This window comes from Solanum tuberosum, unplaced genomic scaffold (assembly GCF_000226075.1).
Source record: "Solanum tuberosum cultivar DM 1-3 516 R44 unplaced genomic scaffold, SolTub_3.0 scf00275, whole genome shotgun sequence".
NCBI classification, from domain to species: Eukaryota; Viridiplantae; Streptophyta; class Magnoliopsida; order Solanales; family Solanaceae; genus Solanum; species Solanum tuberosum.
Genome location: NW_006239202.1, coordinates 486,146 through 506,425, shown reverse-complemented (window position 1 = coordinate 506,425; position 20,280 = coordinate 486,146). Strand labels below are relative to the sequence as shown.

Below are 20,280 nucleotides of genomic sequence, written 5' to 3'. Positions count from 1 at the left end.
CACTCAATTGGATCCATGATCAACGTAATCCTCAACATTTGAAGAAACCCTAGCTAAATTGGGGAATTCTTCAACAAATTGGGGAAATTCTAGGGAACTCCATGGATGGAAAATGTCCATGGATGAAGAGCTATCATACCTTAATACAATTTCCTCTTCTTCCTTCTTCTTCCAACTTCTAGAGAGAGAATATTTAAGAGGGGTTTTTGGTTTTCTTTTGGGATTTGAGAGAATGAACTAAATGGGTCTAATTTGGGGGTAAAACGGGTTATATATGTGGTCTAGACGTAGGCAAACAACACCACTTCAATTTAATTAAAACCGGAAAAGACCCTTAAGTCCCTAAAATAATCGCCCAGCCCCTGATCCACGAGACCACGGTTGACGGACCGTGGTCCATCCTGGTCAATCGTGGTTCATTGTTTGGGACTTGGTTTTTGGAGCATGGACCTACGGAGCCCAAACCACGAACCGTGGACCCATTCACAGGGCGTGGCTCCTTATTGTTGTTCTTTCATAGAAAGTTTTCCCTACGGTGTCCGTCCACGAAGCCCATCAATAAGGCGTGGGTCCAACCACGGGGATTGGTTGGCCCTCGTAGGTGACATTGCTAGTTTTGGAAATTGGCTAGGTTCCCTCCTTAGGTTGCGAGCTGTTACAATATCTCCCCATTAGGATCATTCGTCCTCGAATTATATTCTAAGCACGTTTCTAAGCGAAAAGACTCAAGACTAGCAGCCTATCATGCATGCAACATATCTAAATGCACACAACTAAAAGGGAAACATCAACTCCGAGTCAAATCTATTCAATGCACCTTAAGAAAGTAGGAGCTACATCTATCAACCTAATATGCATAAAATTTCAGATTTCTCACATTCAAGGAGGTACTATCATCTCCAAACTTAAAACATGCTCAACACAATCTCATGGAGCCCATATGCAATTTGATCTCAAAAAGTATATGTAAAACATGTTCATCAATTCATCTCATGAAGTCTATAGGCAACTTATACTCAATGCAGTACAACATGAGGAACATAATACACATAAGTCATTTCTTTTAAGACTCAAGCTACTTCATGAACATGCGCATGAAGAAATCATGGAAACACATAAAACACACATGACTTCTAAACATAAAACAGTTCAAGAGGAAATTCATTACCTCAAGCTAGAGTAGAAGGAAAAAGATGAGGATATCGGGACTTCATATCGGCCTCAGACTCCCATGTAGCACCCTCAACTAAGTGGTTTCTCCACAAAACCGGTGTAGAATCTAAACCAGAACTTCCTCATAAGAAAGACTCTCGTCAACTCCCAAATATTCAAGGGAAATTATAGATGTTGGATCTCCAACACACTTCTTAAGCATAGAGACATGGAAAACGGGATTCACAATTGCAAACTCATTTGGAAACTCTAACTCATAAGTAACCTTATCAACGGGTCTCAAGATTTGATATGGGCATATAAACGGGGGACTAAGTTTCCCTTTCTTTCCAAAGCTCATCTCACCCTTCATAGGTGATATTTTCAAATAGACCCAATCATTAACCTCAAATCAAGGTTTCTTCTCCTCACATCGGCATAGGACTTTTGTCGGCTTTGGGTTGTTCTCAACCTCTCTCTAATGAGCCGGACTTTCTCCATAGCCTCATGAACTAGTTCGGGTCCAATCAAAGCAACTTCACCCACTTCAAACCCCCCTATAAGAGATCTACACCTCCTACCATAAAGAGCTTCAAAGGGGAACATACCAATACTAGAATGGTAACTATTATTATAAGCAAACTCTATCAATGGCAAGTGATCATCCCAACTTCCCTTAAAATCGATGACATGATGTTTGCGTAATCAAGACACAACTTCCAATGCAAGTGTCTACGATCATACAATAGTTTAGTAACCCAACCAAGGGTTGGGATCGTCCCAAGAGAGTGGGTGTGAAAATTAGTGGTTAAGTGCAAACGTGCCAAAGCTAATCGTAGCTAAAGACATTAACTAGTAAAAACATTGTAAATGAAATAGGGTGACGCAATCGTAAAATATTCAAGTGTGGGTTTGTAAGCAAGAAACAACTAAAATAATGAAAATAAGGAAAAATACAAGTATGGAGATGGGATTCTTGGGATGTGATAGAAATACATGATAGAATAAATCATTGGGCACATGCTTGTGATAGTAAATTCATAGAGTATTGGTGACTAGGCTAGACTTTAAAGGGGATAAGCTCTCTCTAGATCAACTTACCCTGTTTCAAGCGGGTTTCTCTTGGACACCCACTTTCCACATGAAGAACAACCTACGCCTTAACCCACTCACTCTATTGAACTGAGTCAGTGGACATGGTACTAGGGTTCACTCTCTCAAGTTGAACCTCATGTCGACCCACTCACACTGGCCATCAATTTAGTGGTCTTAATTTTACGACCTCTCTCTCTCTCGCAAGCCGAAAACACATATATGAGATTATATTTGCAACTACAACCTAATTAAATTCATCCACAACCACTAAACGAAATCACATTTAAATGACAAATAAACTATCAACAAGCAAGACCCAACAACAAATCTAACCCATATTCACAAAATCACACCCCAAGAATTAGGGTTTTTAGCCACACATGTAAAAGAGATAAAGAAGTATACCAATCTCAATTTCCATCAATGGGTATGCAAGAGTAAGTCTTAAAACAGGCAAAAGGTTAATAATCCAAGTGACCCAAGTCCAATTTCTTGAAGATGAAACCCTTGAAAGCTCCAAGTTCTTCAAAACCGTCTCCAAAACTTAGGGATAATGTCTCAAAGACTCTCTCTAAAAGTTAATAATCTCAAAACTAGGTAAAACAAGGTAGAATTCGCTGCTAAGAATAAATACTGAACTAGTATTTATAGTTTTCTGAAAAATTGCTCTGAAGGATCTTTTGGCGACGTTAGTCGGGATCGCTGATGCACTCGGCAATCCTCTCTTTGGTCTACTTTGTCGCCTATCATCAGTTGCCTTCAACATCTTCATGTCCTGGATCATTGGGCGATGTAACACTGCTTCGCGGAGTTTCTCGGCGATACGCTGACTGCTCATTTTCACCGCTGATTTGCTCTTTTCTTTCAGGGCTCAACACATTGAAATAAAAGGCGGAAATGTGATCTATTGGCGACTCACCGAATGGGTTCGACGATTCGCATATCTTCCTTTCTTCGTTCTTTTGTTCCTTTTTGCTCGATCGTGTCCATGCTTTCCCTCATACTTCAAATACCTGAAACTTAAAGGTTTTCATCAAATATCGAGATAAAATAAGAATTTAAGGACACAATTTCATTAAAATATAGCCCTAAATGAGTCCAATTTGTGGACTCATCATGACACATGCTCTCAACATATCCTCTAAAGTTTGGATCGTTCGCTCCGCTTGGCCATCGTCTTGTGGGTGAAAAGTTGTGCTAAGCTTCACTTTTGTGCCAAGACCCTTTTGGAACGACTTCCTAAACTAAGAACTAAACTGAGTACCCCTATCCAAAATTGTGGACAATGGCACACCATGCAATTTTACCATTTCCCTCAAATACAATTTGGCATAGTCTTCCGCCGCATAAGAAACCTTGACGGGAATGAAATGGGCCGATTTCGTCATTCGGTCTACTATAACCCAAATAAAATCATATTGGTGCCGGGTACATGGACACCTACTATGAAATCCATATTAACATCCTCCCACTTCCAGGTGGGAATACTGATATCCGGGGATAAACCTCCCCGTTTTTGGTGCTCAACCTTTACTTGTTGGCAATTTGGACACTTAGCCATAAATCCTGCAATATCGTTCTTCATCCCATTCCACCAATAGCTTTCCCGTAAGTCGCGGTACATCTTGGTTGCTCCTGGGTGAATAGAATACCAAGAACTATGGGCCTCTGCCAAAATTTGTTCCCTTAAGTCATCAACATTTAGAACACATAACCGACCTTGGTATCTAAGTACCCATCTCCCCCTTGGGAGAAAGCATCAACAGATTTCTTGAGCACCAACTCTTTCGATTATACCAAAATCAGATCTAGACATTGCTTAGCTTTCACATACCTCACAAGAGACGATTCAGAGCCATTATGAACCATGACACCACCCTTGATAGAGCCTACTAGTCGAACACCCTAATGGGCCAATCTATGTACATCTCATACCAATTCCTTCTTATCATCATCAATGTGAGCCACACTACCTATGGACAACCTACTAAGAGCATCTGCTACTACATTAGCTTTGTCGGGGTGATAAATGACACTTATATCATAATTTTTCAATAACTCAAGCCACCTTCTTTGGCGAAGATTCAAGTCTTTTTGACTAACCACATATTGCAAGCTCTTGTGATCGGTAAAAAGATCAACATGCACTCCATACAAATTGTCTCTCCAAATCTTTAGAGCAAATACGACCGCCACTAATTTAAGGTCGTGAGTAGGATAGTTCTTCTCATGTACTTTAAGTTGCCTTGAGGCATAGGAAATAACTTTCCCATTTTGCATTAGGACACACCCTAGCCCTATTCTCAAGGCATCACAATAAACCACAAACCCATCCATCCCTTTCGGTAAGGTCAACACCGGAGCAGAAGTAAGTCTATCATTCAACTCTTGGAAATTTTTCTCACATGCTTCCGACCATTAAACATAGCCTTATTTTGAGTCATGGCGTCAAATGAGAGATAATGGAGGAAAATCCCTCAACAAACTTCTATAATAACCGACAAAACCCAAAAAGTTTCTAATATTTGAAGGTGATAGAGGTCTAGGCCAACTCTCGACTGCATCCGTCTTCTTAGGATCCACCTCAATACCTTTATTGGACACAATATGACCAAGGAAAGTTATATACATTAGCCAAAATTCACAGTTTCTAAACTTTGCAAAGAGGTGTTGGTCCTTTTAGATTTGCAATACGATCCTCAAATGATCAATATGCTTATTCTCACTTCTTGAGTATATCAAAATATCATCGATAAACACGATCACAAACATGTCAAGATATTGTCTAAACACTCGATTCATCAAGTCCATAAACGCCGCCCAAGCATTAGTCTGACCAAATGACATTACCAAAAACTCATAGTGACCATATCTGGTCCGAAAAGCTATTTTTGGAATATCTTCGTCTTTCAACCTCAATTGGTGAAAACCCGATCGGAGATCAATACTAGAGAAATAACTTGCACCTTGAAGTTGATCAAATAAATCATCAATCCTAGGGAGAGGATATTTGTTATTTATGGTTACCTAGTTCAATTGTCTATAGTCAATACACATTCAGAGTGAACCATCCTTTTTCTTAACAAACAACAACGGAGCACCCCACGGAGAGATACTCAGTCGAATAAAACCTTTATCCTATAGATCCTTCAATTGTTCTTTCAACTCCTTAAGTTCAACTAGAGCCATTCTATAAGGAGGAATAGAGAGAGGTTGAGTATCCGAGAGAAGGTCAATACCGAAGTCTATTTCCCTTTTGGGAGGAATATTAGGCAAATCATCGGGAAATACATCTGGAAACTCATTAACAATGGGGACCGACTCAAGACTAGGGACTTCGAAATCCATATCCCTCGCCCTAACTATATGATAGATACAACCCTTAGACATCATCTTTCTATCTTTTAGACAAGAAACCACCCGACTCTTAGGCAAATAATCCCCCCCCCCCTTCTACTCTAGCCTAGGCTCATTTGGAAACAAGAATTTGACTACCCGAGTTCTACAATCAATCGAAGCATAACATGAATGCAACCAATCAATTCAAAGTATGACGTTAAAGTCTAACATATAAAGTTCTACCAAGTCAACAAGAGTAACTCAATGGGACATCTTTTATATACCCTTTCAGCCAACACAGAATCACCTATGGGGGTAGAAACAGAAAAAGGTTCTAACAACACTTCGGGGAGCACATCAAACCTCATGGCCACATAAGGTGTCGCAAAGGAAAAAGTAGCACGAGGATCTAACAAAGCATACACATCTAATTGGAACACTTTTAACATACTGGTCACCACATCCGGGGAGTTCTCTTGATCACCTCTATTTTGGAGAGCATAGAATTGGTTTTGCTTAGGAGCATTGCACCCGAACCACTTGGACCGTATGAGGGGTTGGGTTGAGCCCTACGGAGATTATCTCCCTCATTCTTAGAAACCAAAGGACAATTCCTTATCTTGTGATTCATCTTACACACCCAAATCAAGCATCGAAACCTGCTAGACACATCCCTTCATGGCTTGTCCCACATTTGGCAGAAGTAGGCATCATGGACTTATTACCGTCTCCTTGAGGTTTGGGTTTAGACACCCTTTCATTATTAGACCTTGGAGGAGCATTAGAAGAACCTTGCTCGGAGAACCTTTGTCGGAACCATAAATGACCCCATCCACCGGACCTAGAATGTGAGTAGTTACCATCGTCCGTTCTTCCCTCTTTGCTTCCCTAGACCTTTCCTTAAGCTTTTCTTCATCAATTTGTTGGGAATGCACCAGAAGGCAAGAAATGTCCATGTCATGCATAAGTAGAGCAGTGCGACATTCTTTGACAACCAAGTTGGACACTCCCGACACAAACTTAATCATCTTGGTCCTACGATCCACCACTATGAAAGGAGCATATTTAGATAGTTGAGTGAAACTCAAAGCATACTCCCTCACACTCATGTTCCCTTGCCTAAGGTTGATGAACTCAAGTACCTTGGCCTCTCTCATCTCTAGAGGGAAAAATCTATCAAGAAAAGCAATTCGAACCTTTCCCATTCTATGGGACCCGCTCTTTCCGACCTTTCCTCTTTCCAATGATTAAACCAAATCTGTCCAACCCCTTTGACTTGGTAAGCGGCTAACTCTGCTTTCTCTACCAGTGTCACTCCCATAATAACAAGTATCTTATAGACCTCATCGATAAATTCTTGAGGATTTTCCTCCAGTTTGGAGCCATGAAATTTAGGAGGGTTCATCCTTGTAAAGTCCCTCACTCTTGCCTCCGTCGTACTCATACTTGGGTTCACGGGGGAAACCACCTCTCTATTGTCTTGAGCCATCACCTCTTGAGCCAACTCTTGGAAAGCCGACCTAATCTCCGCATTAGTTACATTGTCAGTCAAAGGATCAATCGGAGCTTGAGGAAGAGCTTGGGGAGGAGCCTCTTGATTCGTATTCTCTCCCTTAATCCTTCTAGAATTAGTTGTTCTGGTATTCATATCATGAAAACCATCGAGTAAGGATTAGGATAAAGTCTTCATAGAGTTAAACTCCATGGCACGACTTAAAGAAATAAAGAAGTGAAGTTTCCTAAACACCTAGTAGCCTCTCATTCATATATGTGGGTTGCTTTACACTTATGAACAAGACTCTAATTGATGTGGTTTGAGAAATCCTAGAACTATTCTAAACCTTGTGCTCTGATTAACAAGTATGTCACGACCCAAGGGTACCCCTTAGATGTAACAAGGTGTATAAGACCCCGAGAGGTCTCATACAAGCCCACTAAGCATATCATATAATAAAGTAATAGAAATAAGCGGGAATTAAAAAAAATTCAATACAATCAAAGTCTTTTATAAAAGAAAACGGAAGTCTAAAAACATTGTCTCAAACCATCTAGAACAAAATGAAATTAGTTTTGTGACGCACCCCATACAACAGTCCAAAACATAGGGGAAAGACATGATAGAAAAGGGTGATCACATCCACAGACACAATGAGGACTCACCAAATCTTCACTTCCTTGATCAACAACGCAACTAGCCACAAGTGTGTGAATTTAAATCACTGGACCCTACATTTCATATGAATGTCGGCAAAGTATGTGTTAGTGCAATGAAGTACTAAATATGATAGCTAGCATAAACAACATAAGAATCATGGTTAGTCAATACAAACTATATCATAATCAATGCATATAAAACAATATCATAATACGAAAGGAATACTTCTCAAGTAACCTTACTCATCCTTACTAATGACTTGGGTCATCTCCTCTTAGTCAACTTACCTCATGGAAGGCATCTGTAGAAAAAATCGACATTATTCATTCTTTACATTTTAGTATCCTTATCCATACTTAATTTTTAAGGCATGGGGATTCGCCTCTTTGCCTAGCTTATAAAGGCTACTGGGTATTCACCTCTTTGCCTTACTTACTTTTAGATTGCGGGTACTCGCCTCCACAACCTCATCATATGATATGAGTACCCATCTCCACACCATTCATCATATAATGCAGGTACTCGCCTCCATATCTATTCATCATAATAAGAACGTGGGGACTCACCTCTTAGTCAATTCCAAGGAATACGGGAATCACCTCATACCCTTACATATGGAGGTCAAGGGTAATGGCCTCTAGCCTCATTAAATACATAACCTTTTAGTCTAGATTCATTTTAGGTGAGAAATCTGTTCAAACCTAGAATCATTTATATGAGTAAACCTTTCACATTCATACATTCATAATTAGGTGATTTAGAAAAGAAGTATCCCTTCCTATACAATAACATCAATTACCAACAATTCACATCATAAGCTTTACTCTCAAAGCCCTAGATCTCATGATCATCCTCTAAGCTTCATTCTAAAGCAATTCTAATCAAAATTCATCAATTCTATAAGGACAAGCCTAAACCCACAAAGTTTCCCTTCATTAAAACAACCCAAATATATCAATTCTAGGGTATAATCATGAAATAGGCATAGATACATGTAAATTCAATCAAATGACAAGTAATTATACTGATTTGATCATAAATAATCACAATCCACTCAATTGGATCCATGATCAACGTATTCCTCAACATTGGAAGAAACCCTAGCTACATTGGGGAATTCTTCAACAAATTGGGGAAATTCTATGGGACTCCATGGATTAAGAGCTATCATACCTTAATCCAATTGCCCCCAAAAGCTTGAAGATTGGAGACTTATCTTGACCTAACTTCCTCTTCTTCCTTCATCTTCCAAGTTCTAGAGAGCGAATATTTGAGTGGGGTTTTGGGTTTTCTTTTGGGATTTGAGAGAATGAACTAAATGGGTCTAATTTGGGGGTAAAAGGGCTTACATAGGTGGTCTTGACGTAGTCAAAATGACACAACTTCAATTTAATTAAAATTGGAAAAGACCCTTATGTCCCTAAAATAACCGCCCAACCCTTGAACCACGAGACCATGACTGACAGATCATGGATGGAGATACGGTCCACCCTGGTCAATCGTGGTTCATGGTCTGGGACTTGGTTTTTAAACCATGGACCTACGGAGCCCAAACCACGGATCATGGACCCATCCACGTGGCGTGGGTCCTGGCGGTGGTTCTGCATTAGGCAGTCTTCCCCATGGTGTCCATCCACGAAGCCCACCAATGAGGCATGGGTCCAACCACGAGGTGTGGTTGGCCCTCGTGAGTGATACTGCTGGTTCTAGAAAATGGGTAGGTTCTTTCCTTAGGCTACAAGTTGTTACAGAATTAAAGATGTGTAATCTTTTGTACAAGAAAAACTCTACGCAACATAAAAAAATCAGGAGTTTCAATTATCAATATCAAAAGGGGGGGATTTAGTAACAACTTACAAACAAAAATAATTAACGGAGGATTTAAACGATTAGACAGAGGACCTTAGTAGTGAGAATAATCGAATACTAATTTCCCCAAATGGGTAATTATTATTTGGTTTAAGTTGTTAAATCTCAATGGGTAGCATATATTGTAATTACGATAGCCATTTCTCAATCAACTATCATGTTTCAAGAAAGTTCTTCTGAACCTTGACAAGCTTAACAATACAAAGCAACCAAATTCCTTAATTAAACCCACTTTCTCAAGCTGGGTTGTAAATAAACAATTCAACAGAACTGTCAATCAGTCATTTTACTCTAAGCATATTTCTCAAGCAAGCATAGAGAGCTAAGAGAGAAATGAATTTGTAACTTTAGTTCATTAATGAAAACATGAATGAACAATTGAACCCATTTCAAAACAACATTAAATTCAGCAATTAACAATACCCATAAGCTAATTTATTTATTCAATTGCATAATCACACCCCTAAGGGAAGGGGTTTTAGCCAAACATAGCAAAAAATAAGAAATCATTACCAAAAAGATTACCGTATGAATTGTTAACAATATCAAATGTTCAATGCCAAAATTAGGACTAGAATCCTAACATCTCAAATCCAAGCTCAAAACCTCTCCAAGAGTATTCAATAATGTAGAAAAATGTAAAAAGCTCTAAAAACTGAGTAATACATTCTTTGTCAACTACTTTTCACTTTTCAAAAAAGGAATTTATACGTCTCCAAAGATTTCCCAAAAATATGAGCACGAAGATTAATCGACAACATTAGTCGGGATCGGCGAACGAATCAACGGTCTACTTAAATACACGCCTTCTCTCTTTTTGTCTATAATTATGTGTCCAATTGTCCTAGAAGATTTGGCGGGCTAAGTCGTTGTCACCGTTCCATTCAACACGTCGCTGAACTGTATTTTCACTAGCCGAATTGGCTTGATACATGAGCTACTTTGCTGGAGGGTTTGGTGAGCTAGAAGCTCATTCGGCGAGTCGCCAAGTGGATTTTGTGAGCTCCAACTTCTCTTTTCTTCATCTTTTCCAATTTTTTTGCTCCTTTTTGCATCGTAATGTCCTTGCCTTGTTCTTAAGCCTTCATTGCTGTATATAAACACATTAAACATCAGTTATGATCATAAAATAGACATTGAGGAGACTAATTCATTAAATAATGAGTCAAAATTCCAGACTCATCTGACAGGTAGTGCTTGAGCCAGTTATTGAGACCCCAGCTTGGGGTTAGGGTCATGCCTGAGCTAGAGGTTGTGTTCGTGGAGTGACACCAGCTAGAGGTCGTGCCCATGAAGTGGCACCACAAAGAGGCTTTCACACAAAGGTCTCTCCCAAGCAAGAGGTTGATGAAAGAGAGGACCAGATTCCTCCATAGTATGCCAGCACACCATTGCTTCAGAATACCTTATTAAGCATGTTGGTGTGCTCAACAGCTTTACTCATCATTGTGGTACGCCAGTCATACGATGAGGTTCACATACTAGAGTGGGGGCTCATACCTAAAGAAGCATAAAGTTCTAATGGCTCAAGATCCAGTGTGTCAACCACCAGTTGGTCCCGTGGTTGAGGTTGTCCCAGCATCGACAGTTAGGGTCAAAGTGGTACCTTAGTTGTTTTGACAAAGGATGAGCACCACATGTATGAGAGGTTTCGAAGATGGATCCATCATAGTTTCAGGGTTGAAGAGAGATGCACATGAGTTCTTCACCACTTGGTAAGAGTTCCTTGAGATTATGGGGTTAGCTGAGTCACATGGAGTCTGGTATGCTATTCTCCAGTTCTGTGGGCAAGTGAGAGAGTGGTATAGAGTTTATTATGGGTCCTTGCCAATTGGATCTCCACCAGTGACTTGGGAGATATTTGCTAGTGCTTTTTATGACCGCTTCATTCATTTGCGCGTGACAAAAGACAGTCGCCTAGGATTTAAGAGTTTGACGCAGGGTAGCCTTACTATTACTAACTATAAGTCTTACTTCTATCAACTATCTAGGCATTCCCTATCCATAATCCCTAATAAGGCATAGAGAGTTCACATATTTGTGAGGGGTTTGACATATTCCATCCGCTTGGCTGTGTTTAGATCAACCCACGATGGGGCTTTCTTCAAATCCATTATAAGCACCGCTAATAAGGTGGAGTTGATAGAGAGAGAGAGGGGTTTAGTGACCCTAAGAGCCTGTTTAGATTGGCTTAAAAGTTGGGAAAACTTACCTTAAGTCATTTTTAGTTTTTGGAAATGTTTGTCAGGTTAAAAATAAGATAAAATGACTTTAAAAAAGTTAAAAATCAAAAGTGGATTCCCCCTACTTTTTACTTTTCAACTTAAAAGTCATTTACGTTTGACTTTTTATTTTTTGACTTAAAAACTACTATATTAAGCCAATCAAAACAGGCTCTAACAGGGCCCATTCATCTTGTCAGTTTTCTAGTGCCTCATCTAAAGATAGGGGATTCTATAGAGGGAGTGGCTCCTTTCGGCATTGGGGACCAGTTCATGCTTCTATGCTGGCATCTGAGGTGGTCAGGGAACTTAGTGTTCTCACAACACAAGTCATGGTTCATATTATTTACAATAGCAATCTGTGAGGTGAGGTAGTTATAATGCTCCTTCAAGATCATCAAAACAATCTAAGAGTAAGAGATTTTTCTTTAGTTATGTAGATCCCGATCACATGATTTGGAAGTGTCCTATGTAGAGGGGTCGAGGAGGACCAGTCCTTCAGTCCAGACCAGGTCACCAAGACCATAGGACAGAGGCTAGGGTAGAGTTCAGTCTGGCAACGGCGGTAGGACTTCTAGTAGTAGTGCTACAAAAAAAATAGAGTGGGGGTACAGTTACCACCCATACTGGATGTGGTAGATGAGGTTAGTGTGATGAATTATAGGGAGACCCGAGGCTGAGGCTTTTGATGTAGTTATTACAGGTATTGTCCCAGTTTTCTATCGATCTGCATCTTTATTATTTGATCCAGGGCCTACTTTCTCATATGTGTCTTTTGCATATTTTGGAGCTGGGTTTGATATGACGTGTGATAATATGTTTGTGCATGTTCAAGTTTCTACATGTGTGGGTGAGCCCTTAGTGGTGGTCCAGTCTATCGATCATGTCTTGTTACTTTGTCGGGGCATGACACTTGAGCAGACTTGATCATTCTGGGTATGGTAGATTTCGATGTCATCTTGTGTATGGATTGACTATCTCATTATTATGTTATTCTTAACTGTAAGGCTAAGACTCTGACCTTAGTCTTGCCTTGTGTTCTGAGGCTTGAGTGGAAGAGTTCTAGTTGTTCTTACCCTCCTAGGGTTGTTTCTTTCATCCTTGCTCAGAGATTGGTAGATAGATGGTGCTTTTCCTACCTAACCTTCATTTAGGACACTAGTGTTTAATCACCTCCCATAAAAACCGTTCTTGTCGTGCAGGAGTTTCCAGATGTGTTTCCTTCTAATCTTCCAGATGTTCCTCTTGATAGGGATATCAATTTTTCTAGTGACTCTGAGCTGGGCACTAAGCCCATTTCTACTCCTCCCTATCATATGTTACAGGACTTGTTGAGTAAAGAGCTTATTCCTCCTATTGTTTGTGTCACCTAACAAGTATCATCTCCCTTATATTGATGTCTTATTTGATCAACTTTAGGGAGAAATGTTGTTCTCTAAGATAGATTTGAGGTGTGGTTACCTTTAGTTGAAGATTAAAGTATCAGATGTACCTAAGACAACTTTTTAGACTTGATATGGTCATTATGAGTTTCCACTGATATCATTTGGATTAACTAACACCCCTGCAATATTCATGAAGTTGATGAACGAGGTGTTCCATCCTTGGATTCATTTGTTATTGCTTTCTTTAATGATATATTGGTGTACTCCAAGACTCAGGAGGACCATGTTTGATGCTTGAGCATTGTACTTCAGCGGTTGAGGGAACAAACGTTGTATGCTAAGTTCTCAAAGTGTGAGTTCTGGCTTAATTCTATGGAATTCTTAGGAAATGTGGAGCCAATGAGGGTATTAGAGTAGATACGACAAAAAATGAGGTACTAAGAGGCTGGATGAGACCTACTTCTCCTAACCTGATTTATTCAGAGTTTCTCCACTATTGCAGCCCCATTGACTAGAATGGCTCGACAAAGTCTAGGTTCTTAGTGGTCTGATGAGTGTGAGGAGAGCTTTAAAATGCTTAAGATTTTGTTGACTTCAGCTCTTGCGTTGACTCTACCCGAGGAGGGTGTGGACTTTACTCTCTATTGTGAAGCTTCAGTGGTCGATTTGGGTAGTGTTGTTATGTAGAAAGGGAAGGTAATTTCTTATGCTTCTAGGTAGTTGAAGAACCTTGAGAAAAACTACCTTACACATTATTTGGAGTTAGAGGTCATTAGCTTTGTGCTTAATTTATGGTGTCACTATTTGTATGGGGTGCATTCTGAAATGTTCACTGATCATTGGAGTCTTCAGTACATCTTCAATCAGAGGAATGTGAACTTGAGATAACGTAGATGACTCAAGTTGCTAAAGGACTATGATATGACTATCATATATCATCTAGGGAATACAATGTGGTGATGGATGCTCTGAGTAGGAAGAATCTTACCACGGGGAGTATAATTGCGCTTAGTGTTGAGGAGATACCATTGGCTAGATATGTTCAAGGATTAGTAAATAGTCTTGTTTGGTTGTAGATTTATGAGGAGAGTGGTTGTGTGATTGCATATGTTGAGGCCTAATATTCTTTGGTTGATCAGATCAGTGAGAGATCGTTTGATAATGAGAAGTTATGTCTTATTTAAGGCAAGGTGTGGATGGGTGAAACCAAGGAGGTGTTGCTTGATTTTAATGGAGTGTTGAGGATCGGAGGTAGGATTTGTGTCCCCAAGGTAGGCGAGTTCATGACTCTGATCATGGAGGAGACTCATTGATCTAAATACTTTATTCATCCGGGAGCGACCAAGTTGTATGAGTATCTGAGTTATCATTGATGGTGGTGTGGTATAAAAAGGGACATTTTTTAGTTTGTGTTTAGGTGTTTGACTTTCCAACAAGTCTAGTATGAGAATCATCAGCTGAGATCTGTATCTTAGAGAATGCCTATTCCTACTTGGAAGGGGGAATGTATCACCATGTACATTGTTGTGGGTTTTCCTACCACAGTGGGAGGTTATGATTCTATTTGGGTCGTTGTAGATAGGTTGACCATGTCCGTCCATTTCATTAAAATTTAGATGAAGTACACAATAGAGAAGTTGGCTCGACTATACATCAGTTAGATAATTCAGCTTCATGGAGTACCCGTTTTTATTGATCCGACCAAGGTGTGCTACTCACTTCTCAATTTTGGTTATCCTTACAGTATGGGTTTGGTACTCGGTTAGACATGAATACATGTTTTCACCATCAGACGGACGGACAGTCCGAGCGGACGATTCAGGTATTGAAGAACATGTTTAAAGCGTGTGTGATTGACTTTGGTTCTCATTAAGATCAACACTTTCCTTTAGCGGAGTTTTTCTACAATGAGAATTATCACTCTAGTATTTAGATGGCCCCATTTGAGGTGTTGTACAGTAGGAAGTGTAGATCTATGATCGATTGGTTTGATACAATTGAGATGGACTTGTTGGATATAGATTTTCTTAGAGTTTCCATGGAGTAGGTCCGTATGATTTAGGGTAGGGAGTTGATGACTAAGAGTCAGCAGAAGAGTTATGTCGATAGGAGTGTTCGAGACATAGAGTTTATGGAGGACGACCATGTTTGTCTTAGAGTGTCACCCATGAAGGGCGTGATGAGGTTCAGGAAGAAGAAAAAACTTAACCCTAGATTCATTGGTCCTTTTGAGATTTTTGGGATGATTGGAGAGGTGGCCTATAAATTGGACTTGCCACATAGCTTGTCAGTTGTGCATACTATTTTTCATGTCTCGATGCTTCAGAAGTATTTGTTAGAAATATCAAGTCTAGTTGGGTAGTGTATCTGATTTGTGTACTCGGGTTCTAAACTAATTGTGAGGGTTCATTCAGAAATTTTTGTGCCCTATGTAGATTACTGATTTCTGTAATCTAGTCTAATGTAATTTGTGCATCGTGATCACGTGATTATCTCTCACGATCGTGTGGAGTCTTTTCTAAGTACATCACAATCACGTGAATCCTGCCGCGATCACGTAGGCTTGATTATCTGTCAGCGCTATCGCGTGAAGCCAAATGCGATCACGATGGTCAACTTAAAGTAGTTGACCATTTTAACTCATTGCAATCACAAATCTTTGGTCATTGCAATCACGTAGAGTAAATTTCACTTGGTAGAATATTTCCTCAAAATTGGGGTTCCAACCCAATTTCACAAATCAGTTTTGTTTATTTCAAAAGGGTATTTCAAGATATATCTATTGGGCAATAATTTTTAACTCCCTAACTCCTTTACACATTAATTAATTCATTATTTTGATAAATAAACTTGAGTTTTTATCCCAACTTTGAAGGTTTTTCAAAAGGTTTAAGGTCTTGCATAAATTGATGATTAAAGGCTTGATTCAACTCTATTTTCTAAATGGTTTTCATCGGTGGTTTCCAAATTCTATGGGTAACACAATTTTGTATAAATTTCCTTATTTAAACCTCATTTTAGGAACTGGGTCTTTTGGGTCGATTAGCCCTATTTTCAAAAAGTCTTTATAAGAGTGTAGTGACATTCAATTTCTTATTGTGATTACTTATTTGAATAGATTGCATTAATTTGGAGACCCAACAAAAAGAGAAAGCTCAAGTTCTGAAGTGATTCTTTGATTTATTGAGGCAAGTAAACTTCTTAATCTTTATTAAGTATATAGAATTTCATATTTCCTTATTGCATGTGTTAGGGAGTAATGAAATTTGATGATAGGTTTATCTTTTTCATATTTAATGAATCACTTGACGAAAACGGGGAAATAAAAAGGCAACTTGATGATATATATTGATGTGTGATGTGTTGTGGATGATTCGAATGAATATATGATCTCATATTGATGAAATGTCGTGATTATCTATGATTGATTGGTGGAATTTGGATATACCTCTTTCCTTGAGCATTTGTACATACATATTTGCATTGGTTTTGAGGCACTGATTATTGTAAGTTTTATGTGATCCGAGGAAGAATATGGAACAAAAAGGGATGTACCAATTCAAGGGACGTGTCGCAATCCGTGACAAATGCATGGACTTAAAATCTCCCCATGGGTCCTCAACCGAGAAACAAAAGGTTTGTATCTTTAGAACATACTTACATCATCTTACTTGGTATTTCATTTCATTGCATTGCACATCATTACTATCTATGAAATTGTGAGTGCTTTTCCTTGAACTTGTGATTGATGACGATGATATATAACTGTTGAAGAGTGGTGATTGAGTTATATGCTATCTGAATTGTGAACTGTTAGGTTGGGTTGATTTTTGGTAGGTTGTAGTTGTGAAGGTTTAAGGGGAATGTTAGGAGTATCCATATTCTATATTACTTTACTTCGTGTTTAGAGGTTTGCTTGCTGAGTACTGTACTATTTGGTACTCACTCCTTGCTTCTACACTTATTTAGGTTACGAGCCCTAGGCTTCGTGATTATCCTTCCTCTATACTTTATCTGAGGCTTTACTATGGAGACTTAAGAGGTAGTTTCTTGTCATCTCAACATGCCCTCTTATTCCTTATTTATGTATTTGTTCTCTAGAAACAATGACATTGAGACTTGCATTTTTCTTAATTTCTATTGTAATACATTAGAGACTTGGATACGTGACAACCAAGTTTTGGGGGTTTGTTTAAGTTAATTAGGAGTTTCTGCATTATTATATGGTGTTAGACCTTTATTGTTGTTTTACTTCTGCATCTATCGTTATTATTTGAGTTTTCGGCCAACTTTTCTTGATGGGAAAAGACAAGTGTCATCACGTCCATTTTTGAGCCGTGACAAAAAGTTGAAACGTGTTACTTGGAATTTTAAAATTTTATATAAGCTTGAAATCTCCTTTTTTAATTTGAATGTCTCCATCGTAGCTTAACCAAAATCTTTTTAGCATGTGTATTGACTTGCTCTTATTTCTCCTTAATTTTCAATGGTGTCAGGTGGTCCATTTTTTTAAGGTAAATATATACCATATTTAGCAAGAAAGCTTGACTCTCCAAAGTTCAATCCCTACTTATCTTGCATAGACTTAGAAGTTTATATATCATTTTAAGTACAACTTTTCAGACAAAAGCAAAAATTTAACTTTTATGTCACCCACTTAAAAGAGAAGGAATTACACTGATATGAAATCATAGTATCTCTAAGCTTGCTTACTATTGGAATTCTGATTTTAGTTGTAAGTACATAAGACAATAGTTGTGTAACGACATCATGTTTTGTGTGCATATTCCTAATTAATTTCTGAATATAATATTAACAAAACATTTTAATTTCTAACTCCATGTGATAATATAGCAGTTTCTACCATTTGAGTTATGATTCTATTATATTGTACAACTGTGTGTTGTGAAGTGTACTGATCAGAGAGGCCATACTCTGCAAAATTTGGTTCAATGTGCACAAAATGACCTGGTAATGATCTTTTCCCAAGAGCTTCCTTCCATATGTCGAAGAATTCACCCATAATCTGGTGTGATGTTTTCCATGAGGAAATCGGTAGATACTCCATCTATAAAAGAAATAATTATCATGTGAGGCCAACATGCTCATAATAGAAATTGCTTAAAATCTATGTTGTACTATTGCAATGCAATGACAATGTGGAGAAAAGTACTAGAAAGTTATAACATGTTCTAAGATATTTCATAAAACTCAGTATGGAGCCTTAATCACCAATCCTTGCATGAATGAGGGTGTAATCGAGAGGCTATGAATCGATTGGACCTGCCAATCAAATTGCCTACAAATATCTACAAATATTGACTTAATTCTTATCCATCCCATCATACCTTCGTCTTTTCCATCTGTTCTTCTTTTAAGGTGAAAATAAGTAGGAAGCAATGTCCTTCACCTAGTCCCATCAATGTCTCAAGTAAAAATATGTTTATGTGACAATATTTTAGCATTAAAAAGGACAAAAGATATAATTATGTTTTTAGGTATAGCGAAATAAATGAATTTCTATTCATTCAACATAAAAAGCATAAAAGATCATAATATATCAATGTTTCAAAAAAGACTTAGCAACATAACAAACGTTCAACTGAGAATAAATATTTAAAAGTATTTCATACCTCCATAATTATTCCTCTCAAGTTCTCAGAGTTTATTGGAACAACTTTGCCCACTCGCATCCTGAAGTCACCAAGTCGATACTGACATCCCTATATGGGTCAAATATTGAAATAAGTATTATGATTTAGTGCTTTGTAAGTTCTTTTTGCGAATTCTGAAATACAAACCAAAGCAGTCCAAATAGCGTTAAGTATCAAAATTATCTTCTACGAATAATCGTAGAGAACATACGATCTTTACCAACAATATATAATATTTTGTTATTGCAAGAAAATTCTTGATCAGTTCAATGAATGAGTTGTTGTTAGGAAAAGTCCAACTGGATGGCACAATTCTATAAGAATTGAAACCTTATTTTATGACTGGTTAACAAATAGATGAACTAATATTTAGTATGTTGTCATCTCAAATTTCTTCAATCTTCACATTTTTATAAGGTAAATAGTAATCTTAATATGGAGAAGTTCTTTAATTTTCTCAAAATATTGAAGCACAATACATGCAGATAATATCACTTATGGACTCTTCAATTTACGAAGTAAAATCGTGGATAGTGCTATATCAGTTAATCATCCTCCTATAGTAAGAACAATAATAATTAGCAAATCTCAGTAATATAAACCTCAAAATTAAGTGCAACCCTTATTTTGTAAGACTGCAAGGTCTCCATTATCGTCTCAATAGATGACTCTGTTTCGACAATCAATCGTTGCTCTCTAATTAGCAAATAATACTTGTTGGGCTATTCTTGAAGTGAAATCCCCAAATAGTTTTGGGGAAACTCCGATGCATTTGCTTGTTCTATTAAGAAAAAAATCATTCCAATATCAAATCTCTTACATGAACGGAAGAGTACTTTTAAAAATTGAACTTTACAATGAATCGAGAGGAAAAAAGGGATCTATCCTTTATGTTTTGTTTATAGACATATGGTGTAATGAAATACCTTTGAGTATAGGCTTATAAAAGCTAAGAGTATTTTTCCATGTTCCATCTTTAACACCATTAATGCTCTCAAAACACTGAGATATTTCTATTAGTATTTGAGTGTTGATTGTTGTGCCTGCATTTGGCCGCTAGTGCAAAATCCTGACAACAAACAAAGTAACAAATTATACACATAAACATACACATCAAAATCTATAAATAATGTTATATTTCTAGTGAGTCTAAAATCGTTACCATTTGATTGGCATACTGTTTATTTCAGATAAAGTTCCCTTTTTCTCTTAGTGAAATATTTACTTGAAAATATATGAATGTATTCACCTGTAATTATAGCAGGACAAGTACCTTGAACATAAACAAAGCCATTAACTACATGTCATATATACAAATTTTGTTACCAAAATTTCAACAAACTTACCTTTTTTTTTCTTTATACTCATTAGGTAATTATATTAGTATTTTTCTTCTAATTTACCTCCAA

General features: G+C 38.0%; 1 pseudogene; it reads right to left on the bottom strand.

Annotated features, from left to right (window-relative positions):
* Positions 1 to 18,042: 18,042 nt before the first annotated feature.
* LOC102601537 (mediator of RNA polymerase II transcription subunit 20a-like) lies at positions 18,043 to 20,047 on the bottom strand (annotated as a pseudogene).
* Positions 20,048 to 20,280: the final 233 nt, after the last annotated feature.